The sequence below is a fragment of the Cervus canadensis genome, chromosome 22, assembly GCF_019320065.1.
Source record: "Cervus canadensis isolate Bull #8, Minnesota chromosome 22, ASM1932006v1, whole genome shotgun sequence".
Taxonomy (NCBI): domain Eukaryota; kingdom Metazoa; phylum Chordata; class Mammalia; order Artiodactyla; family Cervidae; genus Cervus; species Cervus canadensis.
This window is the reverse complement of record NC_057407.1, coordinates 46,489,684-46,503,129: the sequence shown is the minus strand read 5'-3', so window position 1 is coordinate 46,503,129 and position 13,446 is coordinate 46,489,684. Positions and strand designations below refer to the sequence as shown.

The window sequence follows — 13,446 nt, the reverse complement described above, 5'->3', positions numbered from 1 at the left end:
AACTCCCTTTTTCCCCTTCCCCAACAGCCGTTGACTCTCAGCGCTCTCCGTATGAGTCTCCCTGTTCCATATACGTGGAACCACACAGTATTTGCCCTTTTGTGACTGGCTTATTTCACTCAGCATAACGTCCTCAGGATTCATCCACGCTGTGGCACATAGCAGTATTTCCTTTCTTGTTAAGGCTGAATAATATACCGCTGTATATATATACCACACTTTGTTTATCCATTCATCTGTCAATAGACACTAGGGTTTGCTTCTGCCTTTTGACTATTGTGCAAAACGTTGCTGTTAACCTAGGTGTACAGATATCTCTTTGAGTCTTTGCTTTCAATAAGTGGAATTGCTGGATAATATGTTAATTCTGTTTTTAATTTTTTAGGAGCCGTTGCAGTGTTTTTCAAAGCACTGCCATTATTTTACATTCCCAACAGCAGCAGTGCACAAGGGTTCCAATTTCCCCGCATCCTTGCCAACACTTACTATTTTCTGTTTTTTTGATAGTAAGTAGCCATCCTAATGGACTCTCATTCATGACTGAGTCTTCCATAACAGGACATGATACAGTGCCTGGCCCAAGGGACGACCACAATGAGTGGCTTTTAAATGGAATGCCCTTTGGTTTCAACAACATGTTGAACCAAATCTCTCTCACCAAAGCCATCTTTGTGACTGCGCAGTGGTGGCGTTTATCAGCAATGAGAGCTTTATGCCAGAAGACAATCCCTCCCAACACATCCTGTTCACTTGTGGGAAGATTTGACATTGTAAAAGTGTATGTCTTTCCCAAGACAACCTGTAAAATCATGTTAGAATGTGATACCACAATATAAAATCCATCTAAAAAATAAGCTTATGAGAACAGACACAAAAATCCTGAAAAGGAAGCGTGGAGGGCGCAGGGAGACTATATTTTGCAGTTACTGAAACACAAGAACACGGCATGCGTGGGAATCGGAGGGTCACTGCCGGCTTGGGGTGATGCAGAGATTTCTGTCCAGCTCTCCTCCTTGCTGTGGCCTGAGATTTACCATCACGACTGCAAACCACAGCACTGCTATGAGCACTGCCCTGGGGGCAGCCTCGTTCTTTCAGCTTATTCACTACTTTCTGCTCCCAGCTCCGGTTCTAGCTCTAACACCCTTTCTTTAGGAAGGAGGGCTCCTTGGAGATTTTCCCTATTTCCTGCAAGTACAGTGATCACCAAAGTAAGTTTTCTTCAGGATCTAGGTGTTCTGGAGCAAATGGTGGGATGGGGGGTGATCAGCAAAGAAGTGTATCATTGTGCTAAAAATAGATCCTCTTGAGGAACTCAGATAATACTTTGAATGTTATAACCAGCTTGCTCCAGTGGAACCAAGGTAGGCAGACCTAATGGCTAGGAGGTGGCAGTGCCCTGACCAGACTTCAAGCCCCTAAGTGACCGGGGAATCCTACTTCCAGATGCTAAGATGTCGCATCGCCTTTGTCCAGTGGTTTGTGATTTGATGACAGGTGTTTTGAGAGCTGGGAATAAGGAATAACTTTCCTCATTGGCCCCTCTCTCTACCTTTTCATTTCTGCAACCAGCTCTTCTTTTATAAGAAAGGCACCTTCTAGGTATCCAGATAAGCCAGAAGTCGTGCGTTGTGCTTATTGAAAGATAACTTTTTTCTTTCCTCCACCTCCAGCTTTACTGAGATATAATTTACATATAACACTGTAAGTTTGAGGTATACAAAGTGTTATGAAATCTAAGTATTTCTAATGCTGGACAATGAGGAGCAGGAACAACCAGACTCCTGCTGTTGCCTACACCCTCATGTTCCTCTCTCTGTCAACAGTGAGTCACTTAGGCATATGGGGAGAAACCCCAAGCCCTGTTCCTCCCCCAGAACCAGTGATCAGGACACCAGGATTCTGGTCCAGCTCATCCTGCAAATATCACTTTTGAACATCTGAGGAATCTACTGCCCAACCTGGCTCTTAAAGCACCTGGATCTTAGAGATGACTTCATCACAGTGATTACAGAGATACTGCAAAGACTAAATGACTGCTTCAGAAATGTTATTCAAATGGAAAACAGTAGTAGCACAGCATCAAAATCTTCCCAAACACCTAAGATACACAGGGCTTGGTGTTAGCACAGAGGAACAGCGGTATACTCTGCCTAGCTGGAGAGCCTGGATTCGTAAATAAACGACTGTGTGAGGAAGTATATGACAACACATACGTCTCTGAAAGTCTGACCCACAGAAAACGCCCTTCAAAATATGGCGTAAATGTTTTTGTGTTTAAATCAGTCTTGAAAATTCTATCTCTTAAATCTACTTCCTTGGGAATTTACAATGGATATTAATTTATTAGACATTGTGGTAGATCCCGCACCAGTAAGCCATGTAAGCCACAATTTCCCACATCCATTGACCACAGAGCTTAGTTTCACCTACTGGTGTCAATAGGAGCATATTGTGGGAAAGCTGACCTGGACCTTTACACTTTGGAAGGACCATCACAGAATACCAAGAGCTCAGTGGAGGCATGAACAAATGGGGAGTGTCCACACAAGGGACAAGAAGAGCTGGAGCGGAGCAGAGCAGTCTGGCAGATAAGCTTAGAGAAGAAGATGCCATTTGGAAAGGCCTGAGCACCTGGCTGAAGGGCTAGACTTTCATGAGGAAGCTGTGTGTCATGTTCCTCAATGGGCCTCCTCCTGATAGACCCGTGAGAAGCTCACAGGCTCCCCGTGGCCCTAGGTGAGCACCCCAGAGTCCCGCGGCTATTCCTCACTCCCAGGCAGAAGACTATCAAACTGGGTCTGTGTTGCTTCCAGCGCTTGCTCAGACCAGCAGTTCTCAAATGTCAGCCTGCATTACAGGAACCCGCAGAGCTTGCTGAAGCAAATGTTGCTGGGCTCTGCTTGGTGTTTCTGATTCAGTAGTCTCAGAGGGGCCTGAGAATTTGCATTTCTAACAAGTGTAAGGTGATGCCAATCTGCTGATCCGAAGCCCACGCTCCAGGCAGTCCTTCGGGAAGACTTTTATCCCTGACTCTCAGCCCACCAACGGTTTCTGCCCTGGTGGCTTACAGAGGACGCTGGTGATTGCGGGTATTTTAAACAGAGCTTGAGAGGCAGATGGCTGCACTCATCAATGGCTCACTCATCATGTTCTCCACAGAAACAGGAAGTGGCTTGGTACTTGGGCCAAGTCAAGGCTTGCAAACTCAAATCCTAGAGGTGTCCGGGTGGCCAGTGAAGACGAGTGGAGCCAGCTGGAGAGCCCAAGCTGAGAGTGAGCTCACATCAGCTGGTGCCATGCTAGAGGGTACGGCCCATGGTGCCAAGTAGGTATCATGGTCACCTTTCCATAGTTGAAGAAACAGGCTCAGTGAGACAGGCTCACTCAGCTAGGAGTGAAAGAGTCCAGGGTCCAATTTAGGGGGGTCTAATTCCAAAAACTTTGCTCTTTCCCCTACACAACGTTGTCTCTGAGTACATTCCCCCCTCCAGGTCATGGCACGGGCATTTAGGAAGGGTCTGTGGACCGGGGAGGAGTGAGGAGGTATGCAGAGCCCTCCTGGAGATCCAGAGATTTTCTATTTGCTATTTTTTCCTGTTGCTATTCTGAGGCAGAGTCACAGGCACAGAGCAGGCTCCGATGAAGGATGCCTGGGTTTGCTAAATGCTCTTGGCTATGCTCCACCAGGTTTAATCCTCCTGCTTCCCTAGTACCAGCTTTCCACCCCGGCTCCTTGCCTCGGAGCTCACCAAGCCTTAATTGGAAACAGAAATGCAGTCCCTTTCCTGAGTCACAGGATGACAACAAACCAAGATAAATTAGAGTGAGCTTGCATGATCTTGAGCTGCTTCTGCTAATGAAGCAAATGCAATTTAAAGAGATGGTCCCTGTCATGGTCTGCAGCACACAGGACGAGGTGGCCGGCTTTTATATTTGTGGCAGCATCAAGCTCCCCAGCTTCCTCATCAATCCTTTTTAACATTTGACTAGTCATAATAGCTGTCACACCAAGTATCTCCCATATAACATCACACAGAATATAAGGAAGCATTAGAGAGTGCAGCCTCACAAATTCAACCCACTTATAATGTAGGTTGCTAAATAAAGTTTGACAGAAAGGTCAAACTTGATCATAAAAGCCCAGACTCATTTTAGACCATGCTTTGCCCCAATACTCATCACACTTTTGACATATTAAGGGCTATGGGATGAGGTGAATTTCATTTCTCTTCCATGCGTTGCTACCAAATTGGGCAGAGGTGAGGGAGGAGCAAAGAGAAGGCAAAGACATAGATGGAGAATTAATAGAATTATTAGAATTAATAAGTGAATTTTTAGAATTAGTAAGTGAATTGTAAAAGTCCTTGAGCTACAAGGGCAGTGCATAAATATCAACTGTATTTCTTTATAGAAACATTATAGAAAATAAAGTTTAAATTTTACTTTATAGGTATAATTGCATAAGATGTATCAAAGATTTAGGAATAAATATAATGAAATATGTTCAAGACCTCCATAGTGAAAACTAAAATTCAGCACAGAAGACTTTAAAGGATACCTTTTAAAAAAATAGAGAGTATACAATGTTCATGAAATAGAGCACTCAGTATTGTGAAAATGTCAGTTCTCCCCCAAATTGATGTTTAAATTCAATACAGATTCAATACAGAGTCTCAGAAAGCTGTTCCTTGGGGAGAAATTGACAAGTAGATCTTAAGGAAATGGAAAAGTGTAAGAATAGCCAAGCCAGTGTTGAAGAACAAAGTTGGAGGATATTGAGACAACTTACAATTGCATGAATGAATGCAAGTTTGGGTAAATAAATCAATGGAATAGAGTGGAGAGTTTGGCAAGAGGTCCCTAGACATGCTCTATCAGATTGTCACAAAGGTATGCTGCCATGCAGTTTGGGGAGCAGAGTCTCTTCAAAAAATGGTGTAAGATCCCCTATCTCACACTATTCACAAAAGGCAATTCCAGACAGATTACTGATTTAAATGTGAATATGAAGCCATTAAAGCTTCTAGCGGATAGCATAGGAAAATATCTTCATGACTTTCAAGTACACAAAGATTTCTTCAATGGATAACAAGAAGTTTGAGTACTTAAGGGAAAAATGGATAAGTTGGCATTCATTAAAGTTAAGAACTTTTAGAGAAAGACCCTTCTCTAGTCTTCCCTCCTTATTAAAAGAGGGGAAAAAAGGGGAAAAATTTAAAACTTTTAGTCATCAAAACCCCATTAAGGAAGTGAAAAAGTCCCCATAGAGCTGGAGAAAATGTTTGTAGTCCATATATTGATAATATAAAGAACTTCCACAAATCAGTGAAAAGGGCAACTCAATAGAAAGATGGGCACTTTTCATATGTAAAATATATGAAATATGCAGGAAAATGCATATTGATCATCAGGGAAATGCAAAGTAAAACCATAAAGAGAATCCAAACGTTGACCCAGTAATTCCATTATTCAGTTCAGTTCAGTCGCTCAGTCGTGTCCGACTCTTTGTGACCCCATGAATCACAGCACACCAGGCTTTCCTGTCCATCATCAACTCCCGGAGTTTACTCAAACTCATGCCCATCGAGTTGGTGATGCCATTCAGTCATCTCATCCTCTGGCGTCCCCTTCTCCTCCTGCCCCCAATCCCTCCCAGCATCAGGGTCTTTTCCAATGAATCAACTCTTCACATGAGGTGACTAAAGTATTGGAGTTTCAGCTTCAGCATCAGTCCTTCCAATGAACACCCAGGAATGATCTCCTTTAGGATGGACTGGTTGGATCTCCTTGCAGTCCAAGGGACTCTCAAGAGTCTTCTCCAACACCACAGTTCAAAAGCATCAATTCTTTGGTGCTCAGCTTTCTTCACAGTCCAACTCTCACATCCATACATGACCACTGGAAAAACCATAGCCTTGACCAGATGGACCTTTCTTGGCAAAGTAATGTCTCTGCTTTTTAATTATGCTGTCTAGGTTGGTCATAACTTTCCTTCCAAGGAGTAAGTGTCTTTTAATTTCATGGCTGCAGTCACCATCTGCAGTGATTTTGGAGCCCCCCCCCCCAAAAAAAATATGACACAGTTTCCACTGTCTCCCCATCTATTTTCCATGAGGTGATGGGACTGGATGCCATGATCTTAGTTTTCTGACTGTTGAGCTTTAAGCCAGCTTTTTCACTCTCCTCTTTCACTTTCATCAAGGGGCTCTTTAGTTCTTCTTCACTTTCTGCCATAAGGGTGGTGTCATCTGCATATCTGAGGTTATTGATATTTCTCCCAGCAATCTTGATTCCAGCTTGTGCTTCTTCCAGCCCAGCATTTCTCATGATGTACTCTGCATATAAGTTAAATAAGCAGGGTGACAATATACAGCCTTGATGTACTCCTTTTCCTATTTGGAACCAGTCTGTTGTTCCATGTCCAGTTCTAACTGTTGCTTCCTGACCTGCATACAGGTTTCTCAAGAGGCAGGTCAGGTGGTCTGGTATTCCCATCTCTTTCAGAATGTTCCACAGTTTATTGTGATCCACACAGTCGAAGACTTTGGCGTAGTCAATAAAGCAGAAATAGATGTTTTTCTGGAACTCTCTTGCTTTTTCGATGATCCAGTGGATATTGGCAATTTGATCTCTGGTTCCTCTGCCTTTTCTAAAACCAGCTTGAACCTCTGGAAGTTCTCGGTTCACGTATTGCTGAAGCCTGGCTTGGAGAATTCCATTATTAGGTATATATACATATTCCACAGAAGTACTCTCTTCTTCCTAGCATCTCCCCCACATTTTCCAGCTTCTTTTCCTGATTCCTCTGGCCCAAGAGACAGACCTGCCTGTGACTTGGGCTGCCTTCTAGCAAAGCAGTGAGAGAAAAGAGAGTGGGGAAAAAAATAACTGCATCGTCCCACCCCCAGATCCTTTAAGGAGACAGATATTTCCTCGGGGCAGGAACTGGGAGAGAGCAACAACAACATAGGACTTCCCCTCGCAGCGGTAGGGCATGTGGAAACTACCAAATGCACAGAAAGTGATGAGATGATATGCAGGTATGGCACAGGCTGGGACAAAAATAAAATCTATAATGGAAACTTAAATTTCTTTGCTGCTTCCTGACAAGAAAAGGGGGAGGTGATGATGAGTGCACTGGATTGAAACTTTGGACTCCCTGATTCTAGCCTTGGCAACACAGGGGAAGTTGAAAACAGGTGATTTACAGGTGTCTCCAAGGGTCTAAAGGAGATCAAACCAGTCAATCTTAAGGGAAATCAACCCTGAGTAATTATTGGAAGGACTGATGCTGAAGCGGAAGCTCCAGTATTTTGGTCACCTGATGTGAACAGCCGACTCATTGGAAAAGTTCCTGATGCTGGGAAAGATTGAGGGCAGAAGGAGAAGAGAGCATCAGAAGATGAGATGGCTGGATGGCATCACTAATGCAATGGACATGAACTTGAGCAAATCTCAGAAGATGGTGAGGGACAGGGAGGCCTGGCATGCTGCAGTTCTTGGGGTTGCAGAGTCGGACACAACTGGGAGACTGAATAGCAACAACAACCAAGGGTCTAAGAATCAGGAGAACAGGCCAGACATCTGTTCTTTCTTCTATTCATTCATTCAACACATGCTTATTGGGTGACCCATATATGCCTGGAACTAAGCTATTGACTGAAGTGCACACTTCCTCATTATTCTACTTCCTCAAATTCACACACTCTGCTCCCAGCCTGGGAGCAGTAGCTGACCTTGTCACCCTTGCCTGAGTGTCCTAAGACTGCTGGGTCGAGGAATTGGCACCAGGACGGAAACACCAAACCCGACACTTTGCAGCCAGGGAAAGAGCCACATTTGGGACCACCGTCTTCAGGGGGAGCCAGCCACTTAGCTGTGTGACCCCAGGTAAGGCACTTCACCTCTCTGAATCTTTCTTCTCATCTACAAAATGGTGTGAACACAGTGAATCCCTCAGAGGGTTACTCGGAGATTAAGTAAGTCTCTAAAGTATATGATTTGCAGCGTTGAATCTTTACTCAACAAAAGTGATGCTTTCCTGTTTTGTCACTCCCTCCCCTCCCACAGTCTCTCGTCCCCTCTGGCCATCTCCCTGTCTCTGGAGGACATGCCCTTCTCCCTAAGGGGGTTCTCCTCTGTCTCTAGGAAACAGGAAAAAGCAGGCAGCTCATTCTCTGCACCATCAGCCCTGTCTGGTGAGGACTTGATGAAATTTAACAATGAAGAAATGTCATAAACATGTGCCTCAAAGGGCTCTAAGGCAGCACTCCTCCAACGTTTTTTTTTTTTTTTTGAGGTATAGACAACTTTAATTTCACTTCATAGTTTAAGATTGCACTCTAGAATAGCTTTCCAAGTTTTTGCTTCCATTTCACACCATCATAATTATTGGCTTATCCAGAACTGTATCCATTGCCTCTAAAATGGATATTAAGTAATGCCTCATTAAAAAAATTTTTTTCTCTTATTACTAAAGAAGTTGGACATCTCTAAAGATGACCATACCTATTGGCAAATCTTATTTCTTCTTCAGTGAGGTATATACATCTTTTGACAGTCCTTTGAACATTTGTAACTTAAAAGCTTTTGCACTACAAAGGAAACTATAAGTAAGGTGAAAAGACAGCCCTCAGATTGGGAGAAAATAATAGCAAATGAAGAAACAGACAAAGGATTAATCTCAAAAATATACACGCAACTCCTGAAGCTCAATTCCAGAAAAATAAATGACCCAATCAAAAAATGGGCCAAAGAACTAAACAGACATTTCTCCAAAGAAGACATACAGATGGCTAACAAACACATGAAAAGATGCTCAACATCACTCATTATTAGAGAAATGCAAATCAAAACCACAATGAGGTACCATTACACGCCAGCCAGGATGGCTGCTATCCAAAAGTCTACAAGCAATAAATGCTGGCGAGGGTGTGGAGAAAAGGGAACCCTCTTACACTGCTGGTGGGAATGCAAACTAGTACAGCCACTATGGAGAACAGTGTGGAGATTTCTTAAAAAACTGGAAATAGAACTGCCATATGTCCCAGCAATACCACTTGTGGGTATACACACCGAGGAAACCAGATCTGAAAGAGACACGTGCTCTTTCATCAGTGTTCATCGCAGTGTTCATCGCAGCACTGTTTATAATAGCCAGGACATGGAAGCAACCTAGATGCCCATCAGCAGATGAATGGATAAGGAAGCTGTGGTACATATACACCATGGAATATTACTCAGCCGTTAAAAAGAATTCATTTGAATCAGTCCTAATGAGATGGATGAAACTGGAGCCCATCATACAGAGTGAAGTAAGCCAGAAAGATAAAGAACATTACAGCATACTAACACATATATATGGAATTTAGAAAGATGGTAACGATAACCCTATATGCAAAACAGAAAAAGAGACACAGAAATACAGAACAGACTTTTGAACTCTGTGGGAGAAGGTGAGGGTGGGATGTTTCAAAAGAACAGCATGTATACTATCTATGGTGAAACAGATCACCAGCCCAGGTGGGATGCATGAGACAAGTGCTCGGGCCTGGTGCACTGGGAAGACCCAGAGGAATCGGGTGGAGAGGGAGGTGGGAGGGGGGATCGGGATGGGGAATGCGTGTAACTCTATGGCTGATTCATATCAATGTATGACAAAACCCACTGAAATGTTGTGAAGTAATTAGCCTCCAACTAAAAAAAAAACAAAAAAAACCAAACAACTCCTCCAACTTTAAACTCTGCTCAGACGGCTGTGGAACTTGTAAAATGCGGATGTGGTTCTGCTGCTCTAGTGGGGCCTGGGGTCTGCATTTTCACCAGGTGGTGCTGACGCTGCTGGCTATGGATCACACTTCAGATGGTCCCCTCTGAGACGGAGCTCACAGACCCAGACTTCCATACCCAACACTGCCATGTCCCCTTCCCGCTCTAGCGTCTCCTGCTCACCCCTTCAGGAGGAAAGCTCTCAGGATGGCCACTCTTGGCACAGGTCACCAATGGTTCTTCTCTCCTCTGGGTTGTGGGCACTGCGGAGGGGGAGGACCTGTCACCCCGACGAGCATCCCTCCAGTAGCCTCTGCAAGACCTCGGCGGGGAGCCCTGGCAGCCAAGCCCCGAGCCCCGCCTCGGCGAACTGTTCATCCACCTCCACCCTGGACGCAGACCAGAGGAGCTTGGCCTCCGTGAAAAGTGCAGAGTTCCCTTACCTCCCTGATCATTTAGCTTTCCAAGCTCTATCACATAGTGACCATGTGATGTTACACTGTTATCCCACTTCTCTGAACCTGAAGATCCTTATTTGTAAAAACTGGACAAAACCACACACATGGGTTCATAGGAACATTCTTTTACAATATCTAATCAAGTCACCTAAGTGTCCACGGACAGATGAATGGGTAAGCAAAATGTGATATATATATGCATATAAAGCTGGCCCTTGAACAACATGGGTTTGACCTGCACAGGGTCACTCACACACGGGTTTTTATCAGCAATGGATATGACCGTACTGCATGATCTGTGGTGGGTTGAATCCCCAGATGCGGCCCTGTGGAGATGCAGGAACCTTGGTTAAGATCAACTATAAGTTACAGGCATGTTTTCTTACCTTCTTTTCACTCCTACTGACAGCCTCAAGCTTAGAACTTCTTTATAGATCTAGAAAAAAAAAACAAAAAAAACACACAAAACAGTCAGGTACCACGAAAGGGCTTGTATATCTTCTTTAAAATTCTGAGTTGGACATGAAATTCCCAGTGTACACAAAACACACTCTTAAATGGGAAATGAACCACTGAATGTTAGACCTAGGGACAAAGACTAAAGCAACTTGAATCAGTCACCAAGGACTAAAATTGTCACCACTTGGCAGCCATTTATACACCCATTAATCTTGCCTGGATGACTAGTGAACTGACCCATGAGTAGCTTAGGGGCTGAATGGCAGCCAAATACCCAAGTGATGTACTTGCGAGAGGCTCCAAAATTACCAACCAACTCTAATGCACAGAAGCAGGTAAACCTTCTCTTGGCTGACTTTGGCTGGAGTGACATGCTAAGACCTAAAGAGTATGTGCTTTGAATCAGGTTTACTTGGACTTATATGGAATTTTTCTACTCCCCTATCTGCATCAAAATGGACAAGCTGCTTAACCTTGTTGGGTTGAGTTTCCTTAAGGGTAAACTAGAGATGATCTTTGCATCTATATTTGTGTATAAAGTGTGTAGCAGATTTCCGAAGGCAGGGAACATGCTGAATAAACCAACGAAGAATCTCAAGATCTACAGGGTAGGTTGTCAAACTGGGGACCCAGGACAACCCATGTAGTTCTAGCAGCAGTCAGGAGTACCTGGTGGGTACTTGGGATCTGGGAGCTACTGCTGATGGCGTGTGGAATGAAGTGAAGATGATTCAGAAGTAGGGGAAAGATGGACGGAGATGAATCTAATCTTTTCTGAAAATTGGCTTCCTTGGGCAGTCCTCCTCGATAGGCTGGGGTACAGCATCCCCCACGGCCTTGAACCTCCTCCGTGCAATGACTTTTCTGCACTGCTTCACTGCCACGGTTACATTTTAAACAGCCACATTGATTTTTTCCTTCCTTTTACCAGCAAAATCCTGCAGGCTCTGTTGCCAGAGCAAAGCACGTGCTCCGTTTCTTTCGAGCTCTCTTCAAGGGCAGGCCACTGTGCCCACTCTATGCCCGTGTTTGTGGAGAAAGCAAGCCAGGGATGCTGTTGGATCTCTGCAGATCACCTGTCCATACCTGGGCAGTGTGGGCAAATCAGGATGGTGCCACTCAGGGACAGCTGGAGATGACTTGGAGTCAGGACTTGGGAAAGTGTGCAGGCTCTTTTATTTATATATTTTTTCATGGTAAAGCAAGGGGGTTGATGAGATTCCAGAGTTCAGGCTCACTTGTCTTTTCCCTTCAGACAGGCCTTGTGTTTCCATATTCACTGTCTTGCTGACACAAGGCCTAGGATGCTACATGCCAACCCCTCACCTCGCTCAGAGCTTGGGACCCAGCCACAGCCCAGCTGTGTCGAAGGTGGTAGCATGGCCATGTAGAGAGGACTGATCCTGGTGGTCTGGCTGGATCCTCCCTCTGCCTGTTTGCTAGAAACACTGGCCCGTTGGATAACGCCCACCGGGAGTGATGGAGAGAAGAGTCCGCCAATGCCCTCAGAGCCACAGAGTTTCCCAGAGAAACAGAACTAATACATATGCTAACTCTGTATCTATAAAGAGATTTACTATGAGGAATTGGCTCATGTCATTATAGCCAATGATGAATCTCAAGATCTACAGGGTAGGTTATCATACTGGAGACCCAGGACAGCCAGTGTAGTTCTGGTAGCAGTCGGGAGGCCTGAGAAACACGAGAACCATCCAAAGACTGGTGGGCTCGAAGCCTGAGAAGTTTCCATTGTGTCCAAAAGCAGAAAAGGCTGACAATCCAGCTTGAAGGCAATCAAGAAGGAGAAGTTCTCTCTTACTCATGAAATGGTCAACCTTTTTTCCATTCATGGTTCAGCTGATTGGTTGAGTTCCACCCACATTAGAGAGGGCAATCTGCTTATTCAGTCTACTGGTTCAAATGTTAATCTCATCCAAAGACACCTTCACAGAAACAGCCAGAATAATGTTTGACCAAATATCTGGGCACCCTGTAGCCTAGTCAAGTTGACACATAAAATTAACCATCACATTAAACAATTCATGTCTGTCATGACTGTGACACTCTGAAACACTGTCAATCTACACCCAACCAGTCTGGCTACAAAAATATCAACTCATTTCCTTTCATATCCAAGGAAATAATACTGAAGCCAGGGGGAAGAAGCAACTTCCACTTGAACCCTATCTCATGAAAGTTTAGGATTTATCATTTTCTTGGTACAATACAGAGCATGGCATGCTGAAATGAGCTTGGATTTATGGTGACATGACTTAGGTTCAAATCCTGGCCCTTTCTGGCTGCATCACTGTGTGTAAATGACTTAACATCTCTGCATCTCGGTTTTCTCATCTGTAAAGCAGGATGACAAAACCTCCCATACTGTTCTGTAAACAATGAGATAAGGCAAAAGAGTGTTTGAAAGATGGTCAACCATGCCAACACCTTCATAACACGACACTGAAATGGGGGAAAATTCCAATGTGAGACCAGAGCACAGAGGATATGTTGATTTACCTTCAACTTACCTACTATATGGTAGACACTAAAGAAATATTGAATAAATAAATGTAAACACAAATTTTAGGCCCCACCAACTGTGAGCTTTTAAATAGCAGATGCCAAATTTTGTCTTCCTATATTTAACATAATGCTGTGTTCATCTATTAAGCTTTCAAAAATGTATTAGGATAGGTTATTGAAGTTTGAAATTCAAAAAATGAAGTTTGCTCATAAGCAGTTGAAGTCTGGGAGACTG

General features: G+C 44.0%; 1 long non-coding RNA gene across 1 annotated transcript in view; it reads right to left on the bottom strand.

The window, feature by feature from the left end:
- LOC122424505 overlaps nucleotides 1-10,663 on the bottom strand; it is a 94,246-nt gene extending 83,583 nt beyond the window's left edge. Inside the window, exon 1 of the long non-coding RNA XR_006264454.1 lies at nucleotides 10,616-10,663. This is a non-coding gene — a long non-coding RNA (uncharacterized LOC122424505). The remainder of the gene's footprint in view (nucleotides 1-10,615) is intronic.
- Nucleotides 10,664-13,446: the final 2,783 nt, after the last annotated feature.